Here is a 23,064-nt window from a genome sequence, read left to right on the forward strand (position 1 = left end):
GGAATGAAGGGGTTCAAACGGAACACCCTGTAAAACATTAAGAACTAAGTTCAAACTCCATGGTGGAGCAACAGTTTTAAACACAGGCTTGATCCTAGCTAAAGCCTGACAAAAAGCTTGAACGTCCGGAACTTCTGACAGACGTTTGTGTAAAAGAATGGACAGAGCTGAAATCTGTCCCTTTAAAGAACTAGCAGATAACCCCTTTTCTAAACCTTCTTGTAGAAAAGACAATATCCTTGGAATTCTGACCTTACTCCATGAGTAACTCTTGGATTCGCACCAATATAAGTATTTACGCCATATTTTATGGTAAATCCTTCTGGTAACAGGCTTCCTAGCCTGTATTAAGGTATCAATAACTGGCTCAGAAAAACGACGTTTTGATAAAATCAAGCGTTCAATTTCCAAGCAGTCAGCTTCAGAGAAGTTAGATTTTGATGTTTGAATGGACCCTGGATTAGAAGGTCCTGTTTCAGAGGTAGAGACCAAGGCGGACAGGATGACATGTCCACTAGATCTGCATACCAAGTCCTGCGTGGCCATGCAGGTGCTATTAGAATCACTGATGCTCTCTCCTGTTTGATTCTGGCAATCAATCGAGGAAGCATCGGGAAGGGTGGAAACACATAAGCCATCCCGAAGGTCCAAGGTGCTGTCAAAGCATCTATCAGAACCGCTCCCGGATCCCTGGATCTGGACCCGTAGCGAGGAAGCTTGGCGTTCTGACGAGACGCCATGAGATCTATCTCTGGTTTGCCCCAACGTCGAAGTATCTGGGCAAAGACCTCCGGATGAAGTTCCCACTCCCCCGGATGAAAAGTCTGACGACTTAAGAAATCCGCCTCCCAGTTCTCCACTCCCGGGATGTGGATTGCAGACAGGTGGCAAGAGTGAGACTCTGCCCAGCGAATTATCTTTGATACTTCCATCATTGCTAGGGAGCTTCTTGTCCCTCCCTGATGGTTGATGTAAGCTACAGTCGTGATGTTGTCCGACTGAAACCTGATGAACCCCCGAGTTGTTAACTGGGACCAAGCCAGAAGGGCATTGAGAACTGCTCTCAATTCCAGAATGTTTATCGGAAGGAGACTCTCCTCCTGATTCCATAGTCCCTGAGCCTTCAGAGAATTCCAGACAGCACCCCAACCTAGAAGGCTGGCGTCTGTTGTTACAATTGTCCAGTCTGGCCTGCTGAATGGCATTCCCCTGGACAGGTGTGGCCGATAAAGCCACCATAGAAGAGAATTTCTGATCTCTTGATTCAGATTCAGAGTGGGGGACAAATCTGAGTAATCCCCATTCCACTGACTTAGCATGCACAATTGCAGCGGTCTGAGATGTAGGCGTGCAAAAGGTACTATGTCCATTGCCGCTACCATTAAGCCGATCACCTCCATGCATTGAGCTACTGACGGGTGTTGAATGGAATGAAGGACCCGGCATGCATTTTGAAGCTTTGTTAACCTGTCTTCTGTCAGGTAAATCTTCATTTCTACAGAATCTATCAGAGTCCCCAAGAAGGGAACTCTTGTGAGTGGAAAGAGAGAACTCTTCTTTTCGTTCACCTTCCATCCATGCGACCTTAGAAATGCCAGTACTAACTCTGTATGAGACTTGGCAGTTTGAAAGCTTGAAGCTTGTATCAGAATGTCGTCTAGGTACGGAGCTACCGAAATTCCTCGCGGTCTTAGTACCGCCAGAAGAGTACCCAGAACCTTTGTGAAGATTCTTGGAGCTGTAGCCAATCCGAATGGAAGAGCTACAAACTGGTAATGCCTGTCTAGAAAGGCAAACCTTAGATACCGGTAATGATTTCTGTGAATCGGTATGTGAAGGTAAGCATCTTTTAAATCCACTGTGGTCATGTACTGACCCTCTTGGATCATGGGCAAAATTGTTCGAATCGTTTCCATCTTGAACGATGGAACTCTTAGGAATTTGTTTAGGATCTTTAAATCCAAGATTGGCCTGAAAGTTCCCTCTTTTTTGGGAACTACAAACAGATTTGAGTAAAACCCTTGTCCTTGTTCCGACCTCGGAACTGGATGGATCACTCCCATTAATAAAAGATCTTGTACGCAGCGTAGGAACGCTTCTTTCTTTATTTGGTTTGTTGACAACCTTGACAGATGAAATCTCCCTCTTGGGGGAGAGGATTTGAAGTCCAGAAGGTATCCCTGAGATATGATCTCTAACGCCCAGGGATCCTGAACATCTCTTGCCCAAGCCTGGGCAAAGAGAGAAAGTCTGCCCCCTACTAGATCCGGTCCCGGATCGGGGGCCCTCGATTCATGCTGTCTTAGGGGCAGCAGCAGGTTTCCTGGCCTGCTTGCCCTTGTTCCAGGACTGGTTAGGTTTCCAGCCTTGTCTGTAGCGAGCAACAGCTCCTTCCTGTTTTGGTGCAGAGGAAGTTGATGCTGTTCCTGTTTTAAAATTACGAAAGGAACGAAAATTAGACTGTCTAGCCCTAGGTTTGGCTTTGTCCTGAGGCAGGGCATGGCCTTTACCTCCTGTAATGTCAGCGATAATCTCCTTCAAACCGGGCCCGAATAAGGTCTGCCCTTTGAAAGGTATATTAAGCAATTTAGATTTAGAAGTAACATCAGCTGACCAGGATTTTAGCCACAGCGCTCTGCGTGCCTGAATGGCAAATCCGGAATTCTTAGCCGTAAGTTTAGTTAAATGTACTACGGCATCTGAAATAAATGAGTTAGCTAACTTAAGGGTTCTACGTTTGAGTGTAATCTCATCTAGTGTAGATGATTCAAGTGTCTCTTCCAGAGACTCAAACCAAAATGCTGCTGCAGCCGTGACAGGCGCAATACATGCAAGAGGTTGCAATATAAAACCTTGTTGAACAAACATTTTCTTAAGGTAACCCTCTAATTTTTTATCCATTGGATCTGAAAAGGCACAGCTATCCTCCACCGGGATAGTGGTACGCTTAGCCAAAGTAGAAACTGCTCCCTCCACCTTAGGGACCGTTTGCCATAAGTCCCGTGTGGTGGCGTCTATTGGAAACATTTTTCTAAATATCGGAGGAGGTGAGAACGGCACACCGGGCCTATCCCACTCCTTAGTAACAATTTCAGTAAGTCTCTTAGGTATAGGAAAAACATCAGTACTCGCCGGTACCGCAAAATATTTATCCAACCTACACATTTTCTCTGGTATTGCAACTGTGTTACAATCATTCAGAGCCGCTAACACCTCCCCTAGTAATACACGGAGGTTTTCCAGCTTAAATTTAAAATTTGAAATATCTGAATCCAATCTGTTTGGATCAGAACCGTCACCCACAGAATGAAGTTCTCCGTCCTCATGTTCTGCCGCCTGTGACGCAGTGTCTGACATGGCCCTAATATTATCAGCGCACTCTGTTCTCACCCCAGAGTGATCACGCTTGCCTCTAAGTTCTGGTAATTTAGCCAAAACTTCAGTCATGACAGTAGCCATATCCTGTAATGTGATTTGAAATGGCCGCCCAGATGTACTCGGCGCTACAATATCACGCACCTCCCGAGCGGGAGATGCAGGTACTGACACGTGAGGCGAGTTAGTCGGCATAACTCTCCCCTCGTTGTCTGGTGAAATATGTTCAATTTGTACAGATTGACTTTTATTTAAAGTAGCATTAATACAGTTAGTACATAAATTTCTATTGGGCTCCACTTTGGCATTAGTACATATAACACATGTATCTTCCTCTGAATCAGACATGTTTAACACACTAGCAAATAAACTAGCAACTTGGAAATGCTTTTTTAAGTAATTTACAATTATATGAAAAGGAACTGTGCCTCTAAGAAGCACAGAAAAAATTATGACAGTTGAAAATAATTAAGTTATAGCATCAAATCTTTGTAAGAAATATACAATTTTAGCAAAGGATTGTTCCCATTAGCAAAGGATAACTAACCCTGTCAGCAGAAAAAATACACAAATAAACGTTTTTTATCACAGTCAGCTACACTCTTCACAGCTCTGCTGTGATGATTACCTCCCTCAAAAAAGGCTTTGAAGATCCCTGAGTTCTGAAGAGATGAACCGGATCATGCAGGAAGAAAATGAACCTCTGACTGAATTTTTTGATGCATAGTAAAAGCGCCAAAAATGGCCCCTCCCCCTCACACATAACAGTGAGAGAGATCAGTGAACTGCTTTAAATTAAACAAAACTATTGCCAAGTGGAAAAAATAGTGCCCACAACATTTTTTCACCCAGTACCTCAGAGAAATAAACGTTTTTACATGCCAGCAAAAAAACGTTCAACCTCAATAAATTAATTGTTATTTAAAACCTATTGCAAGTCCCTGCAAATTAGGTAAAATCTATGCATACAGTATAAATCCAGTGAAGTACCATTCCCCAGAATACTGAAGTGTAAAATATACATACATGACAGCCTGATACCAGCTACATCTACTGCATTTAAGGCTGAGTTTACATTATAACGGTATGGCAGGATTTTCTCATCAATTCCATGTCAGAAAATAACAAACTGCTACATACCTCTTTGCAGATTAATCTGCCCGCTGTCCCCTGATCTGAAGTTTACCTCTCCTCAGATGGCCGAGAAACAGCAATATGATCTTAACTACTCCGGCTAAAATCATAGAAAAAACTCAGGTAGATTCTTCTTCAAATTCTACCAGAGAATGAATAACACACTCCGGTGCTATTATAAAATAACAAACTTTTGATTGAAGGTAATAAACTAATTAATTCACCACAGTCCTCTCACACATCCTATCTATTCGTTGGGTGCAAGAGAATGACTGGAGGTGACGTAGAGGGGAGGAGCTATATAGCAGCTCTGCTGGGTGAATCCTCTTGCACTTCCTGTAGGGGAGGAGATAATATCCCAGAAGTAATGATGACCCGTGGACTGACCACACTTAACAGGAGAAATAACTATATAATCCACATGGAAGGAATACTCATCAACCTAGGCAGAAAACCATTTGCATGTTGGTACAGTCATTTAAACTTATCAGGTCATATAGTCCCGCCGCTAAGGCCGCTAGCAGCGGAGCCAATATTCTAGTGGATAAGTAGCAGGAGTGGATTGTGTTTACTACCCTGAAATAAAATGAATTTCCTCTGTAGGCTATGGGGCCTATCTATCATGCTCCGAACGGTCACAAATACCGCTGCTCCATAACCCTGTCCACCTGCTCTGAGCAGGCGGACAGGAATCGCCACAATTCAACCCGATCGAGTAAGATCGGGTTAATTGACACCTCCCTGCTGGCGGCTGATTGGCCGCGAGTCTGCAGCGGGTGGCGTTGCACCAGCAGCTCTTGTGAGCTGCTGGTGCAATGCTGAATACGGAGAGCGTATTGCAAACGTCATTGTTCCAACATACACGGTATATTACATGCGATTATGAATTTATGAGGACATGCGAGATATATACTAGGTTAGTTATAAAAATAAAATAGAGAATTTTCAAAATAATCCTAAACATAGGAACCTATATCTGTACATAAATAAGCTAATAAATCCAGAGCACCTCATTTAACGTATATGTATAAGAGGAACTAGGTAATTGTACAATAACTATGTTGAAACATTTCTTTGGAACAGCAAACTTCAGAAAAACAGCAGTGTTATAAAGTATGTGGAGATACTACCAGACAAGGGTATCACATCTGTGGCGATCATAAAATCCTATGTCTGCAGCGTAGTTTATGTTAAGCTGGCAATAATAAAATAAACACCTCCACCATATACTCCACTAGGAATGTACGGCAGGGCATCGGCACGGCTGAACATCGGATAGCAATCTTCATCCTACCCCGGACCGCCAGGCTAAATAGTTCCCAGTGGCTACGAGCACATTCCTAATCCTCATGTTCTCAAGCAGTCCTGGCCGTCCAGGTGTATCGCACCACATATAGTGTGTCCACTGTGTCACCCGAGATTGTAATTTGAGTTTCTGGTTGCCGTTAGAGGAACTGGTCTGGTAGGAAATATCACACAGCCACACTTAGATCTGTTAGCTGTACCGCATTGCTCACATGTAATAATGGTATTAGTAAGCATGCAGCCTGCTCCAGAAGTAGCCACCATATCCTTGATGAGATCTGTCTCGCACCAGTGAGCATCGGTCCTCTGTAGCGGGTGTAAATCCACAGTTCCTTTAATCTTGGTACTGCTGAAAAAGGAAGGTAACTGTCACTGGGGCCCCAGAGCGCAGCAACTCTCCTCAAATCTAGGAGCTGGGATTATTTGCTTATTTTCACTATCTTTAGCTGTAATAAGCATGATAAATGTAGACTGTAGCGTCTTTATGAATTCTGTTTGAAATGTGTCCAGGATTTTACTAAGTTCAGCCAAAGTGAAGTCCGCTGTCTCCATAGTATTCTCAAGTGATCTCTGGTATAAGTACTATACCTAGCTTCAAAATATCTGGTAGAAATTGGAATTAGTGTGCCTTTAATATATCTGTTACCTTTGTACTCTGCAGGTTAGCGATAGCTTAGTTTATTCTTTCAGCGCATATGGCTGCTTAACCTGACTAATTCAGGACAGTGGGAGTGGCGGATGAGGATATAGGCCAGTACACAACATCTGCTGCGCAACTTGTCTTTTCTAGGTTGTTAGGCTGAAGTGGTATGTATAACTTGCAGATGTCTGTTCCTCTAAGGCTAATCTTCTTAAATGTACTTAAAAGAAACTTGATTTGTCAAGCTGATGAGTTAAAAAAGTAGATTTAGCAGCTTTTGTATACAGCCGTTAGTAAGAGGCAGCCATCTTAGTCGGTGGTTGGACACGCCCCCCCCCCCCATGATTATAATTATTTATAAATCGTGTGCACTGCTATTGAGAACTGCTGTGACCTTATATTTGAATCAGTGCACTGTTAACTGAGTGTTTCATTGCAAAGGAGTTAGTTAAATGGGACTCAAGTCAAAATAACCTTTTTATGAATCAGAAAGAGCATGCAGTTTTAAGACACTTTCCAATTTACTTCCATTATCAAATTGTGCACAGTCTTTTTGTATTCACACTTTCTGGGGAACAAAATCCTACTGAGCATGTGTACAAGCTCACATGGTATACGTATACTAGTCTGTGATTGGCTGATATCTGTTACATGATATATAGGGGTTGGAATATGAGAGAAAAAATTAATTTGTCAGAAAAAAATCTACTGCTAATTTGAAATTCAGAGTATGTGTTTTTGCATTGTCTTTTTATTATGCACTTGTTAATGATGCAATTCTACTGCATCGTTCATGAACTGAACATCACTATGGGCTAGATTTATGAAGCCCTTCTCCTCCCTATGACTGCAGGTTCTCACAAGATAACCTGCAGTCACAATTTATCAAGCAGCAGCCATGAGACCGCTGCTTTCCTACCCTCTTCTCGTCATCCGACCAGGGAGATTGACAGCTCCTGCCTGCGCGTTATTGGCTGTGTGTGGGTAGGTAGTGGGATCGCAGGCGAGCGCAAAATAACGCTCCTGTGTAATGTTTAATTCTGGCAGCAGATTGCTGCCCACCAGAGGAGAGCTGGGTCGGACAGGGGCGAATATGTACGCCCTTGTTCGCCCCTTGAGTGATAAATTGAGCCCTATGTGTCAGTGAGGATCAGCACAAACTGGTAAGTAACTGTGCACTTATCAAATTCAACAGATAAAAGGAAATATAGAAGAAAAACATAATTTATGCTTACCTGATAAATTTATTTCTCTTGTAGTGTATCCAGTCCACGGATCATCCATTACTTATGGGATATTAACTCCTCCCCAACAGGAAGTGCAAGAGGATTCACCCAGCAGAGCTGCTATATAGCTCCTCCCCTAACTGCCATTACCAGTCATTCGACTGAAAACATGCAGAGAAAGGAAAACCATAGGGTGCAGTGGTGACTGTAGTTTAATGGAAAAATTACCTGCCTTAAAGTGACAGGGCGGGCCGTGGACTGGATACACTACAAGAGAAATAAATTTATCAGGTAAGCATAAATTATGTTTTCTCTTGTTAAGTGTATCCAGTCCACGGATCATCCATTACTTATGGGATACCAATACCAAAGCTAAAGTACACGGATGACGGGAGGGACAGGCAGGCTCTTTATACGGAAGGAACCACTGCCTGAAGAACCTTTCTCCCAAAAACAGCCTCCGAAGAAGCAAAAGTGTCAAATTTGTAAAATTTGGAAAAAGTATGAAGAGAAGACCAAGTTGCAGCCTTGCAAATCTGTTCAACAGAAGCCTCATTCTTAAAGGCCCAAGTGGAAGCCACAGCTCTAGTAGAATGTGCTGTAATTCTTTCAGGAGGCTGCTGTCCAGCAGTCTCATAGGCTAACCGTATTATGCTACGAAGCCAAAAGGAGAGAGAGGTAGCCGAAGCTTTTTGACCTCTCCTCTGACCAGAATAAACGACAAACAGGGAAGACGTTTGTCGAAAATCCTTAGTTGCCTGTAGATAAAATTTCAGGGCACGGACTACATCTAGATTGTGTAGCAGACGTTCCTTTTTCGAAGAAGGATTAGGACACAAAGATGGAACCACAATCTCTTGATTGATATTCCTGTTAGTGACCACCTTAGGTAGGAACCCAGGTTTAGTACGCAGAACTACCTTGTCTGAATGAAAAATCAGATAAGGAGAATCACAATGTAAGGCAGATAACTCAGAGACTCTTCGAGCCGAGGAAATCGTCATTAAAAACAGAACTTTCCAAGATAACAACTTGATATCAATGGAATGAAGGGGTTCAAACGGAACCCCCTGTAAAACATTAAGAACTAAGTTCAAACTCCATGGTGGAGCAACAGTTTTAAACACAGGCTTGATCCTAGCTAAAGCCTGACAAAAAGCTTGAATGTCCGGAACTTCTGACAGACGTTTGTGTAAAAGAATGGACAGAGCTGAAATCTGTCCCTTTAAGGAACTAGCGGATAAACCCTTTTCTAAACCTTCTTGTAGAAAAGACAATATCCTCGGAATCCTAACCTTACTCCATGAGTAACTCTTGGATTCGCACCAATATAAGTATTTGCGCCATATCTTATGGTAAATATTTCTGGTAACAGGCTTCCTAGCCTGTATTAAGGTATCAATAACTGACTCAGAAAAACCACGTTTTGATAAAATCAAGCGTTCAATTTCCAAGCAGTCAGCTTCAGAGAAATTAGATTTTGATGTTTGAAGGGACCCTGGATCAGAAGGTCCTGTTTCAGAGGTAGCGACCTAGGTGGACAGGATGACATGTCCACTAGATCTGCATACCAAGTCCTGCGTGGCCATGCAGGCGCTATTAGAATCACTGATGCTCTCTCCTGTTTGATTCTGGCAATCAATCGAGGAAGCATCGGGAAGGGTGGAAACACATAAGCCATCCCGAAGGTCCAAGGTGCTGTCAAAGCATCTATCAGAACCGCTCCCGGATCCCTGGATCTGGACCCGTAACGAGGAAGCTTGGCGTTCTGTCGAGACGCCATGAGATCTATCTCTGGTTTGCCCCAACGTCGAAGTATTTGGGCAAAGACCTCCGGATGAAGTTCCCACTCCCCCGGATGAAAAGTCTGACGACTTAAGAAATCCGCCTCCCAGTTCTCCACTCCCGGGATGTGGATTGCTGACAGGTGGCAAGAGTGAGACTCTGCCCAGCGAATTATCTTTGATACTTCCATCATTGCTAGGGAGCTTCTTGTCCCTCCCTGATGGTTGATGTAAGCTACAGTCGTGATGTTGTCCGACTGAAACCTGATGAACCCCCGAGTTGTTAACTGGGGCCAAGCCAGAAGGGCATTGAGAACTGCTCTCAATTCCAGAATGTTTATTGGTAGGAGACTCTCCTCCTGATTCCATTGTCCCTGAGCCTTCAGAGAATTCCAGACAGCGCCCCAACCTAGTAGGCTGGCGTCTGTTGTTACAATTGTCCAGTCCGGCCTGCTGAATGGCATCCCCCTGGACAGATGTGGCCGAGAAAGCCACCATAGAAGAGAATTTCTGGTCTCTTGATCCAGATTCAGAGTAGGGGACAAGTCTGAGTAATCCCCATTCCACTGACTTAGCATGCACAATTGCAGCGGTCTGAGATGTAGGCGTGCAAAGGGTACTATGTCCATTGCTGCTACCATTAAGCCGATCACCTCCATGCATTGAGCTACTGACGGGTGTTGAATGGAATGAAGGACACGGCATGCATTTTGAAGCTTTGTTAACCTGTCTTCTGTCAGGTAAATCTTCATTTCTACAGAATCTATAAGAGTCCCCAAGAAGGGAACTCTTGTGAGTGGAAAGAGAGAACTCTTCTTTTCGTTCACCTTCCATCCATGCGACCTTAGAAATGCCAGTACTAACTCTGTATGAGACTTGGCAGTTTGAAAGCTTGAAGCTTGTATCAGAATGTCGTCTAGGTACGGAGCTACCGCAATTCCTCGCGGTCTTAGTACCGCCAGAAGAGCACCCAGAACCTTTGTGAAGATTCTCGGAGCCGTAGCCAATCCGAATGGAAGAGCTACAAACTGGTAATGCCTGTCTAGAAAGGCAAACCTTAGATACCGGTAAAGATCTTTGTGAATCGGTATGTGAAGGTAAGCATCCTTTAAATCCACTGTGGTCATGTACTGACCCTTTTGGATCATGGGTAAAATTGTCCGAATAGTTTCCATTTTGAACGATGGAACTCTTAGGAATTTGTTTAGGATCTTTAAATCCAAGATTGGCCTGAAAGTTCCCTCTTTTTTGGGAACCACAAACAGATTTGAGTAAAACCCTTGTCCTTGTTCCGACCGCGGAACCGGATGGATCACTCCCATTAATAAAAGATCTTGTACGCAGCGTAGAAACGCCTCTTTCTTTATTTGGTTTGTTGACAACCTTGACAGATGAAATCTCCCTCTTGGGGGAGAGAATTTGAAGTCTAGAAGGTATCCCTGAGATATGATCTCTAACGCCCAGGGATCCTGGACATCTCTTGCCCAAGCCTGGGCGAAGAGAGAAAGTCTGCCCCCCACTAGATCCGTTCCCGGATCGGGGCCCTCGATTCATGCTGTCTTAGGGGCAGCAGCAGGTTTCCTGGCCTGCTTGCCCTTGTTCCAGGACTGGTTAGGTCTCCAGCCTTGTCTGTAGCGAGCAACAGCTCCTTCCTGTTTTGGTGCAGAGGAAGTTGATGCTGCTCCTGCTTTGAAATTACGAAAGGAACGAAAATTAGACTGTCTAGCCTTAGGTTTGGCTCTGTCTTGAGGCAGGGCATGGCCTTTACCTCCTGTAATGTCAGCGATAATTTCTTTCAACCCGGGCCCGAATAAGGTCTGCCCTTTGAAAGGTATATTAAGCAATTTAGATTTAGAAGTAACGTCAGCTGACCAGGATTTTAGCCACAGTGCTCTGCGTGCCTGAATGGCGAATCCGGAATTCTTAGCCGTAAGTTTAGTTAAATGTACTACGGCATCTGAAATAAATGAGTTAGCTAACTTAAGGGCTTTAAGCTTGTGTGTAATCTCATCTAATGGAGCTGATTCAAGTGTCTCTTCCAGAGACTCAAACCAAAATGCTGCTGCAGCCGTGACAGGCACAATGCATGCAAGAGGTTGCAATATAAAACCTTGTTGAACAAACATTTTCTTAAGGTAACCCTCTAACTTTTTATCCATTGGATCTGAAAAGGCACAGCTATGCTCCACCGGGATAGTGGTACGCTTAGCTAAAGTAGAAACTGCTCCCTCCACCTTAGGGACCGTTTGCCATAAGTCCCGTGTGGTGGCGTCTATTGGAAACATCTTTCTAAATATCGGAGGGGGTGAGAACGGCACACCGGGTCTATCCCACTCCTTAGTAACAATTTCAGTAAGTCTCTTAGGTATAGGAAAAACGTCAGTACTCGCCGGTACCGCAAAATATTTATCCAACCTACACATTTTCTCTGGTATTGCAACTGTGTTACAATCATTCAGAGCCGCTAACACCTCCCCTAGTAATACACGGAGGTTTTCCAGCTTAAATTTAAAATTTGAAATATCTGAATCCAGTTTGTTTGGATCAGAACCGTCACCCGCAGAATGAAGCTCTCCGTCCTCATGTTCTGCAAATTGTGACGCAGTGTCTGACATGGCCCTAATATTATCAGCGCACTCTGTTCTCACACCAGAGTGATCACGCTTACCTCTTAGTTCTGGTAATTTAGCCAAAACTTCAGTCATAACAGTAGCCATATCCTGTAATGTGATTTGTAATGGCCGCCCAGATGTACTCGGCGCTACAATATCACGCACCTCCCGAGCGGGAGATGCAGGTACTGACACGTGAGGCGAGTTAGTCGGCATAACTCTCCCCTCGTTGTTTGGTGAAATATGTTCAATTTGTACAGATTGACTTTTATTTAAAGTAGCATCAATACAGTTAGTACATAACTTTCTATTGGGCTCCACTTTGGCTTTAGCACATATAGCACAGATATCTTCCTCTGAATCAGACATGTTTAACACACTAGCAAATAAACTAGCAACTTGGAAATACTTTTCAAGTAATTTACTATAATATGAAAACGTACTGTGCCTATAAGAAGCACAGAAAAAGTTATGACAGTTGAAAATTAATAAACTGAAAAGTTATAGCATCAAATCTTTGTAAAAAACACAATTTTAGCAAAGGATTGCTCCCATTAGCAAAGGATAACTAACCCTGATAGCTAACAGTGAGAGAGATCAGTAAACTGTCATAAATTAAATAAAACGACTGCCAAGTGGAAAAAAATAGTGCCCAAAACATTTTTTCACCCAGTACCTCAGAAAATTAAACGATTTTACATGCCAGCAAAAAACGTTTAACATTAATAAATTGAGTGTTATTAAAAAGCCTGTTGCTAGTCCCTGCAAATTAGGCTAAAGTTTTATGCATACAGTATAATTCCAGTGAAGTGCCATTCCCCAGAATACTGAAGTGTAAAATATACATACATGACAGCCTGATACCAGTTGCTGCTACTGCATTTAAGGCTGAGTTTACATTATATCGGTATGGCAGAATTTTCTCATCAATTCCATTGTCAGAAAATAATAAGCTGCTACATACCTCTTTGCAGATTAATCTGCCCGCTGTCCCCTGATCTGAAGTTTACCTCTCCTCAGATGGCCGAGAAACAGCAATATGATCTTAACTACTCCGGCTAAAATCATAGAAAAACTCAGGTAGATTCTTCTTCAAATTCTACCAGAGAAGGAATAACACACTCCGGTGCTATTATAAAATAACAAACTTTTGATTGAAGGTATGAAACTAAGTATAATCACCACAGTCCTCTCACACATCCTATCTATTCGTTGGGTGCAAGAGAATGACTGGTAATGGCAGTTAGGGGAGGAGCTATATAGCAGCTCTGCTGGGTGAATCCTCTTGCACTTCCTGTTGGGGAGGAGTTAATATCCCATAAGTAATGGATGATCCGTGGACTGGATACACTTAACAAGAGAAAAGGGATAAAGAGAAACGAGATAGGGAATGAGAGATTTGATGCACTATTTTCCTCAAATAATAAAACCTAACACTTTATTGTGATTTACTAAAAATCTAGTATCCAAAATAGGTCAATACTAGTTATATCACCAGTCTACTCTGCTAGAAATTAAACTAGTGTATAAGAAATGATACATTAACATAAACTGCAATGGAGTTGGAATCCAAAATCAATGGAGACCATAACCACAGCACTGATTCCACTCATAAAAAAAATCATGCCGTCATGTCCCCATAGCGTGATCTTCCAATTACTCACATAGTGCCAGTGAATCATTTCTTTTTTGTAAGTAACTGTGCACCTCAGCTTCAGTCACATGGATTTCTAAAAGCTCAATGTTAGCATTATGTTATGTGACAAACAGTAAAATTAATATTGCAATTAAAGCATAGTTATCCTTTCACAATACAATGCTAAATAATCTGTGATTACCTTGTATCTAAGGCTTATCTCAGAGGTGTGTGCATACTTGAATTTAGCCAATCTGTGATCACTCACGATGCAACGAGAGTCAGCTCAGTGTTATCTATATCAGGGTTCTTCAAACTTTTCCCCCCAAGACCCAGTGCCATGATACCACATACCTTTGGGACCCAATTTTTAGACTTGGTCTGAACATTTCTTAATAAATAAACAACACGATAGCTGCAATTTTTTGCAAAGAGACTAAAATATGTGCATGCTTCTTCCTGAGTGTAGTCAAATTTGAAAGTGTTGTAAATGTAATAACACACACTCCCATACAACACACACACTCATACAACATACACACGATCATACACCACACACTCCCATACAACACACACAACATACACTCATACAACACACACACAAACACACTTTCATACAACACACATTTTTATGTATCACACATACCACACACACTCTCATACAACACACACACACTTTCATATAACACACACTCACCCCATACACTCTCTTACAATACACACACTTTCATATAACACACCCTCTCTCATACAACACACATACACTTTCATATAACACACACACTTTCATATTACACGCATACCACACACACTCATACAACACAGATACCACACACACTCTCATATAACATACACACCACACACACACACACTCATACAACACTCACACACACTCTCATACAACACACACCCCACACACTCTCATACACAACACACGCACAGAAAACACACACAATCTCATACAATACACCACACACACTCCTACACCACACACACAAGTTGCGACCAAGTACACATAGTGTTGTGACCCAGTAATGGGTCCCGACCTGTGGTTTGAAGAACCTTGATCTATATGGTACACATTAACTAGCTTTTGTCTTGCTGTGAAAAACATATAAAATGCTATTAATTTTAGTTCTTATAAATTATATTAATATAACAATGTTAGTTGTGCAAAGCTGGGGAATGGGTAATAAAGGCACTATCTTTTTACACAATAAAACATTTGACGTAGACTGTCCCTTTAAACTTTACATTGTACTCAGACAGATATCTCAATGTAAACAACACATTTTGCAGCTATACTGCTTTGGGATCTAATCCCTATATTTTGGATAAGCTTTGCAATGTACAGCATTGTGTGTACAATAACACAGGCTTCCATTATTCTATTGTGCACAGAGCATTATGAAAATGTGTACAGTTCTCACTGCCATTTTTTTCTTTAGGTAGTGGAATCAAATTAGATGTTTCTATAGTATTAATAAAAAATGAATTGCCTGCTTAAAAAAAGACTGTGACAATATTTTATAAAGAAATTACAGAGAAATATGTATTTGAAATTGTACAATTCATGATTTTTTAAAGGGAGCACAACTATTTTGTTTTGAAAAACCAGTTTTTAACCTGACAAATGAACTAATTTCTGTTCAATATATAGTTTCAATATAATATAATTTACACCTATTTCACCTCCAATAATTTGAATATTATTGCATTGTATTGTGAAAGGATAAATATACTTTGTGAGCATTGCAATAGTAAATGTACTGTTTGTCACATAACATAATGCTAACATTGACTGAAGCTGAGGTCCACACTTACCAATTTGTCTGATACTATTGATCCTAACACTGACTGAACTGAAACTGAAAGTAATATTAGCTGGTGCTGTAAGTGGGAGGATTCATGTTCCCACTTTTAAATCATGCTCACAATTTAGCTAAATCGTGCGCACGATATAGCTAAATTGTGTGCACGATTTAGCCAAATTGTGAGCACAATTTAACTAAATTGTGTGCACGATATAGCTTAATCGTGGGCACGATTTAGCTAAATTGTGAGCATGATTTAACTAAATTGTGCGCACGATATAGCTTAATTGTGCGCACGATTTAGCCAAATTGTGAGCACAATTTAACTAAATTGTGTGCACGATATAGCTTAATCGTGGGCACGATTTAGCTAAATTGTGAGCATGATTTAACTAAATTGTGCGCACGATATAGCTTAATTGTGCGCACGATATAAAAAAATTGTGTGCACTATTTAGCAAAATGTGCTCACGATTTAGCAAAATGTGCTCATGATTTATAAAAAAACTCTTGTGTGACACCTCTGGGGCTCCGTACAGAGGGAGCTGGCAGTTCAGAAAAAGTATTTCTGATTTAGTTAAAATAGGAAAAGAGGTTCTCTCTATATAAAGCATCTAAACACTCCAACTGTTCTAAAAATCAAAATACTACATTAGTATTTAAATAAAGCAATATTTGTAGCCATTAAGCCAACTCTCAAGTTAAAGTAGTATAGTAATACAAAATAGTACTCAAAAACTAAACTTCCATGTACTGATAACTTATTTTGCTGTTTAACCTCTTCAGTGCCAAGAATTTAATTGATTTTCTACAGCAGAGACTAAAAAAATATATGTATATATATATATGTGCACAGGAAAAAATCATTATTCTTAAGAACAAATTCAGCTTTCGTCTGATGCCTTTTTTGACAGTATTCTTGTTTTAGGATTATGATGTGATGTAATAAATTTGACAAATATATATAATTTTTCAATTTTATGCAAAACAATTTTGACAAATTCAATCAATTACCAGAAACTAAATCTTTTTTATATACTGAAAAAGTATATAAAAGTCCTAGTTCTGCATATTCTAATACCAATTATGTGGTATTCAAAATTAGTAAGAGAGTACTATACACGGTTTAACCTCATAAAAGGACAAATTTATAATACAAAATATAAAAGTATTTTATAGATCATCCTTCATTCTTTATTTTTTCCTCTGTAAATGTGTTTTGAATTAATTTGTGACTAAAATATAGTAATAATGACAGTCCCTGAGGGAAAACTGGGAAAGAATCAGAGAATGGATGTTTAGGTTTATTGTACAACCTTTCTGACAATATATGTAGCAGAAATGGGAGGGATATTATAATGCCTGAAAAAATGGATTGGATTTATCTGTTCCTAATAAAACGGTAATTTTTTTTTGTTGGTGAATGCTAATAGGGTTTAAATCAAGACAAAGCTAACATCAATGACATCTTACAGGGGTCTAGATTTTTAATATTACTGCTTAACATATCCATTAATCAATATTCCTACTTTAAAAAACACAATTCTTTATGGCTCTAAGAACCTTTCTCTAGAAGTGACTCCACAAACTGATATATTGTTTAACTAATTTATATCAGAGTAATATCAATGTATTAAAGGGGCATTGTAATGTAAAATGTGTAATATTTAACCATTCGTTAATAAAACACTCATTAGCAAAATAAAAGACTATCAAGCATGACATTTGGCAGTTTAGGGGTTAATAATTTAGAAAGTTTGCAATGTGGGCGGATGGTGGTTTAGGGGATAGCAGTTTTTTTTCGGGTTGTCGATGTGGGGGTTGGCAGTTTAGGGGTTAACAGTTTTATTTAGGGTTGGCGATGTGAAGGGGTGGTGAATTAGGGGTTGTTACGCTTGGGACTTATGGTAGGGTGTTTTTTCAAATTGATTGCCGTTTTAGCGGGTAGGGTGGGTTTTTTTTTTTTTTTGTTTGTTTTTTTTATTTTATTTTTATTGAGGTACTTAAAATAGGCATACAAACAGTATAAACATACAAATGAAAATGCCATTCAGAACAAAAGTAAAAATGTACATTCCAAGTGAAATCTATAATGGTATGTGAAACCTTCTGTACTGCTCATCAGTGAAATAATAACAATTATAGGTGGCAAACTTAAATGCTTGGTGCCTATTCATAAGGAAACCTTCCATAATAAATCTAAAAAGTCACTTTTGGACTTTAAATAAGGAAACATATCAAACATTAAGGAAAGGTATGATGGAATGTCGAGACCACTCTTGGATCTCACTATGTTAACCTCATATTTTAGTTTTTCATGGTGAAAACGTGGGGTATACCCTTATTTATAGCCAGTATATGGTAACAGATCTATAATCCCCAAGGAGGAAAAGCAATGGCCACTCTTGGACCTAAATCTTTAGTAATTGTTAAGAGGGGAGCTTGATAAGGGATATAAAATAATAATAGGACAGACAGGGCTACATCTGGACCCTTAATACAATAGTTGCATTTGAATAATATACTTTAAATTATAAACTCTTATATGTAAACCCTGTGAGCTTAAACTACCAAGGGGAAATGAAACAAATAATGGCCACTCTGTGGTTCTTTATTAGCTGCCATAAATGTTATAGTGAATTTATAGCTTAAAGAATTAGAGAACAGAGCCTTGTTTTAAACTTTTGTAAGCCCAAGAATCTAAATAATCAGGAGATTGATACATTCAAAAGTACTGAGGTAAACTTTGAAATAAGTGGGTCCCCTACCAACTAGATTATGTGACAAAGCCAGACTGCAGCACCACACCAAGCTGAAGTGGTTAGGCCAATTTATTTTAAAGGGTTAGGCTGAAAAACAAGTTGCTACATAATGAGGAACAGGAATATAGTTAGGTAGCAGATACCTCATTAAATAAGTCTTAACAGAGCTTAAACCTGTGACCATGATCACCAATCCACCCACCATATAGTTAACAGTTATCAATAAATGAGGGTTGCTAGTTATTTATGACCATTTCTATGTCAGTATGATTATCCCACTGCTCCCTACATTCTAGCTAATTACAGAGGCCGCTGCATAACACGCACCAAAAAAATCTCCCAAATTCAAAGGAAAAGGTGACATAAGCATGCCATTGCTGTCTCGGCCGCTGACAGCTCGGCATTGGCTGAAAAAGTATAAAGGATAAGAGATCTATCAGAGCGTGCACACAGAGAGCACTGGGTATAGTTTTCTCGAAGGAATATACCTAACGCTGTGAGGTGATATTATTATACAAGTATATTGAGGGTGGTATTTTTCAACTTTTATTTCTCAATTGGTTTAATGGGGGAACACATGCACTCCAAAACTCCTCTAGTTTGCGCTTCTCAGGCTACCCCTAGCGATAAAAACAAAATTTATGCTTACCTGATAAATTTCTTTCCGGGCATGGAGAGTCCATGATTCATTCCAATTACTATTGGGATATTCACCTCCTGGCCAGCAGGAGGAGGCAAAGAGCACCCTAGCAGAGCTGTTAAAGGGACAGTCTAGGCCAAAATAAACTTTCATGATTCAGATAGAGCATGTAATTTTAAACAATTTTCCAATTTACTTTTATCACCAATTTTGCTTTGTTCTCTTGGTATTCTTAGTTGAAAGCTTAACCTAGGAGGTTCATATGCTAATTTCTTAGACCTTGAAGTCCACCTCTTTCAGATTGCATTTTAACAGTTTTTCACCACTAGAGGGTGTTAGTTCACATATTTCATATAGATAACACTGTGCTCGTGCACGAGAAGTTATCTGGGAGCAGGCACTGATTGGCTAGACTGCAAGTCTGTCAAAAGAACTGAAAAAGGGGCAGTTTGCAGAGGCTTAGATACAAGATAATCACAGAGGTTAAAAGTATATTATTATAACTGTGTTGGTTATGCAAAACTGTGAAATGGGTAATAAAGGGGATTATCTATCTTTTAAAACAATAAAAATTCTGGTGTAGACTGTCCCTTTAAATGTCACTTCCCTTACCCATAACCCCCAGTTATTCGGCCAAAGGGAAATGCAAAAAGAAGATAACACAAGGGTATAGAGGTGCCTGAGGTTTGTACAAAAAAACTGTCATCTTAAATAAGAGCGTGTTGTGGACTCTCCATGCCCGGAATGAAATTTATCAGGTAAGCATAAATTTTGTTTTCTTTCCTATGGCATTGAGAGTCCACGATTCATTCCAATTACTAGTGGGAACCAATACCCAAGCTAGAGGACACAGAATGAAAAAGGGAGGGAGAACAAGACAGGCGGACTTAAACAGAAGGCAACGCTGCTAGAAAAACTTTTCTCCCAAAGAAAGCCTCAGCCGAGGCAAAAGAATCAAATTAGTAGAATTTTGGAAAAGTATGCAAGGAGGACCAAGTAGCCGCCTTGCAGATCTGTTCCACAGAAGCTTAATTTTTGAAAGCCCAGGAAGAAGAGACAGTTCTAATGGAATGAGCCGTAATTCTTTCAGGAGGCTGTTGTTCAGGTGTCTCATAAGCTAACCGGATAACACTTCTCAACCAGAGAGATTTTAGAGCACATACAACATCCAGGTTATGCAACAGGCATTCCTTCTGAGAAGAAGGATTAGGACCAAAAGAAGAAACAACAATTCCATGATTGATATTGTGATCCGATACTAACTTGGGAAGAAATCCCAACCTAATACGAAGAACCACCTTATCTGCATGAAAAATAAGATAAGGGAAATTACACTGCAGAGCCGAAAGCTCAGAAACTCTACGAGTAGAAGAAACAGCAAAAAGAAACAAAACCTTCTAAGATAACAATTTAATATTAACAGAATGCATCAGTTCAAACAGAGCCTGCTACAAAACTTTAAGAACATGATTAAGGCTCCAAGGAGGAGCAACAGAATTAAACAGGCCTGACTCTGACCAGGGCCTGAACAAAAGACCAGACCTCTTGTAGAACTGCCAGACTGTTGAGCAAAAGAATAGACAGTGCAAAAATCTGACCCTTCAGCATACTGACTGACAAACCTTTCTCCAGGCCTTCCTGAAGAAAAGACAAATTTCTAGGTACCCTCACCCTGCTCACACCAATAAAGGTATATACACCATACCTTATGGTAAATCCTGTGAGTAACAGGCTTACGAGCCTAAAGCATGGAATTAACGACTTTCTCAGAGAAGCCAGGCCTAGACGAAACTAAGCGTTCAATCTCCAAGCAGTTAGCTTCAGAGAATCTAGGTTAGGGTGGAGAAAGGGACCTTGAAGTAGAAGGTCCTTCCTCAGAGGATCCCTCCAAGAGAGAAGAGATGTCATCTTCACCAGATCCGCAAGCCAGACCCTGTGAGGCCAGGCTGGAGCTATGAGAATAACATACTCTCCTGTTTAAGCAATGATTCGTGGAAGGAGAGCAAACGGAGGAAAAAACAGGTATGCCACCAGAAGTGCAAAGGAACCGCCAGAGCGTCTATCAGAGCGGCTTGAGGATCTCGTGACCTTGAACCGTACTTTGGAAGCTTGGCGTATTGACGTGACGCCATCAGATCCAACTCCGGAACCCCCATGGGCTGGCTGCTAAGATCTTGGACCAGGGAACTCTCAGTTCTCAGTAGGAGATCTTGCTAGTTGAAAAGATGATGCTCGAACCAAGATATTGTCCAGGTAAGGCGCCACCGCAATTCCTTGAGATCTGATTACTGCCAGAAGAGCCCCTAGAACCTTCGTAAAGATTCAAGGGGCAGATGCTAGTTCAAAAAGTAAGGCTACAAATTGGAAGAGTTTGTAAATAAAACTTTTGAAACACATCAGAACCCATGAATATACTGCTCACAAGAAAACCCAAAAATTAAGGGACATATTCAAAGGTCCCCAAGTTCCATATCCTAAAAGAGAAAAAAAGGGGGTTATCCCTTGATGTGCTTGAACCTCCTACCTAGAAGGAAATAAGCACTTATACTTGGAGCTTCAGCTGTGGGGTAGGCACAGCATCCCAGATCCGATAGAGCCAGATGATTTCCGACAGGGACCTTGAGAAAAATGAAAAACAGAGTAACCAACCCTTGGTTTCTATATGTGGGTTAGCGTAAAATGTTGGAGGAGAAACAAGGACTACCATGCTGATCTCCAAACGCTAGCAGTAACCACAAATCTTACTAACCCTATCCCCTCTTGCAGGGGAACTACCCATTAAAGGATACATTTTGTTTATTTTATTTTAAACTGCGAACACGCATTCAAGGTCAGCTTTGTTTCTAACTGCAACCCATCTGCCTGTTAGGCAGCTAAGCTAACCATTAGTCAATTACAGCTGATGGAAAAAATAGGAAGGAAAACATTGTTCAAGCATTACCGATCTCAACAGATTGAAAGATTAGTACTAGGACAAGATGTAAAAGTCATATTCATAAAAACTTCTTATGGGAAATATTTTGGAATCCTATTTAAAACAGGAAAACATCCAATGAGGGAAGTGACACTTAACAGCTCTGTGGGGTGCTCTTTGCCTCCTCCTGCTGGCCAGGAGGTGAATATCCCACTAGTAATTGGAATGAATCATGGACTCTCCATGCCATAGGAAAGAAACATATTTTTTTTTCAACTTACGAATGTAATATGAGCGGATCCCGAGAAGTGCAAAAAGCATTTAGCTAGTGAAAAAAAAAGATTTGCAACGTGTCTTGTAATCCCACTCTTTGTTTCTCTAAGTACAGGAACACCCATTTCAGATTTTTTTTTCTTTGTATTATTATTTTTATTAAGTCGATGATCAATGCTGCCTCTTAGCTTGTATGGGGCAAGTTGTATTACACTCATTCAACAGACTAGCACCAGACTACTTTGAATAGGGCAGATGGCTAACCTTGGCACCACAGATGTTTTGAAACTACATTTCCGATGATGCTTAGGCACTCTGCAGTCTAGTTGAGCATCATGAGAATGTAGTTCCCAAACAACAAGGGTGCCAAGGTTATCCATCACTGAAATAGGGGTATATCTAATCCTACATGACAGGGAAGCCACAGTTCAGTGTGTAATTTTATTTAAAAAAATAACCCATTTACCTTAATATGCTTAGACAATAATCAAAAAGGGTAGATCTTTGTTTAATTAGTAATTTTACATTTCCCCTTAAAATATTGCAAAGTGCCATATATAGGGCTAATTATGGTAGCAAAGTAAAATAATATGTGCATTACAATATTATATTTAACCCTTTAATGATTGAGGTTCTTTGGCAAGTTGTATTATGTCTTATTTTTCTTATAAACTATGAGGAGGTCATACAACAAGGCAGGAAGACAATTGGTTCCCTGCAACCCAGTTTGTGGAAATAGCCCAGATCTGTGCGCTGAGACACACACAGAGCGTGGTATGGGACTCGCAGTGCCACCATTTGGAGAAGCTTCACCATTTATATTGAATATGTGTGATTGGAACATGAGGCGGGAGAGCCAACCCTAGGATCAGTAACGCACAATAATAACATACTCTAATGGATTAAAGCATTTATGCTCTAACATGTTCCTTTAAAAAGCTAATGAGAT

At 40.6% G+C, this 23,064-nt stretch overlaps 1 protein-coding gene across 1 annotated transcript in view; it reads right to left on the reverse strand.

Moving 5' to 3' along the window:
• The window catches only part of CCDC178 (coiled-coil domain containing 178), an 835,363-nt gene that overhangs the window by 692,532 nt on the left and 119,767 nt on the right, over positions 1-23,064 (reverse strand).

The sequence above is a fragment of the Bombina bombina genome, chromosome 5 (assembly GCF_027579735.1).
Source record: "Bombina bombina isolate aBomBom1 chromosome 5, aBomBom1.pri, whole genome shotgun sequence".
NCBI classification, from domain to species: Eukaryota; Metazoa; Chordata; class Amphibia; order Anura; family Bombinatoridae; genus Bombina; species Bombina bombina.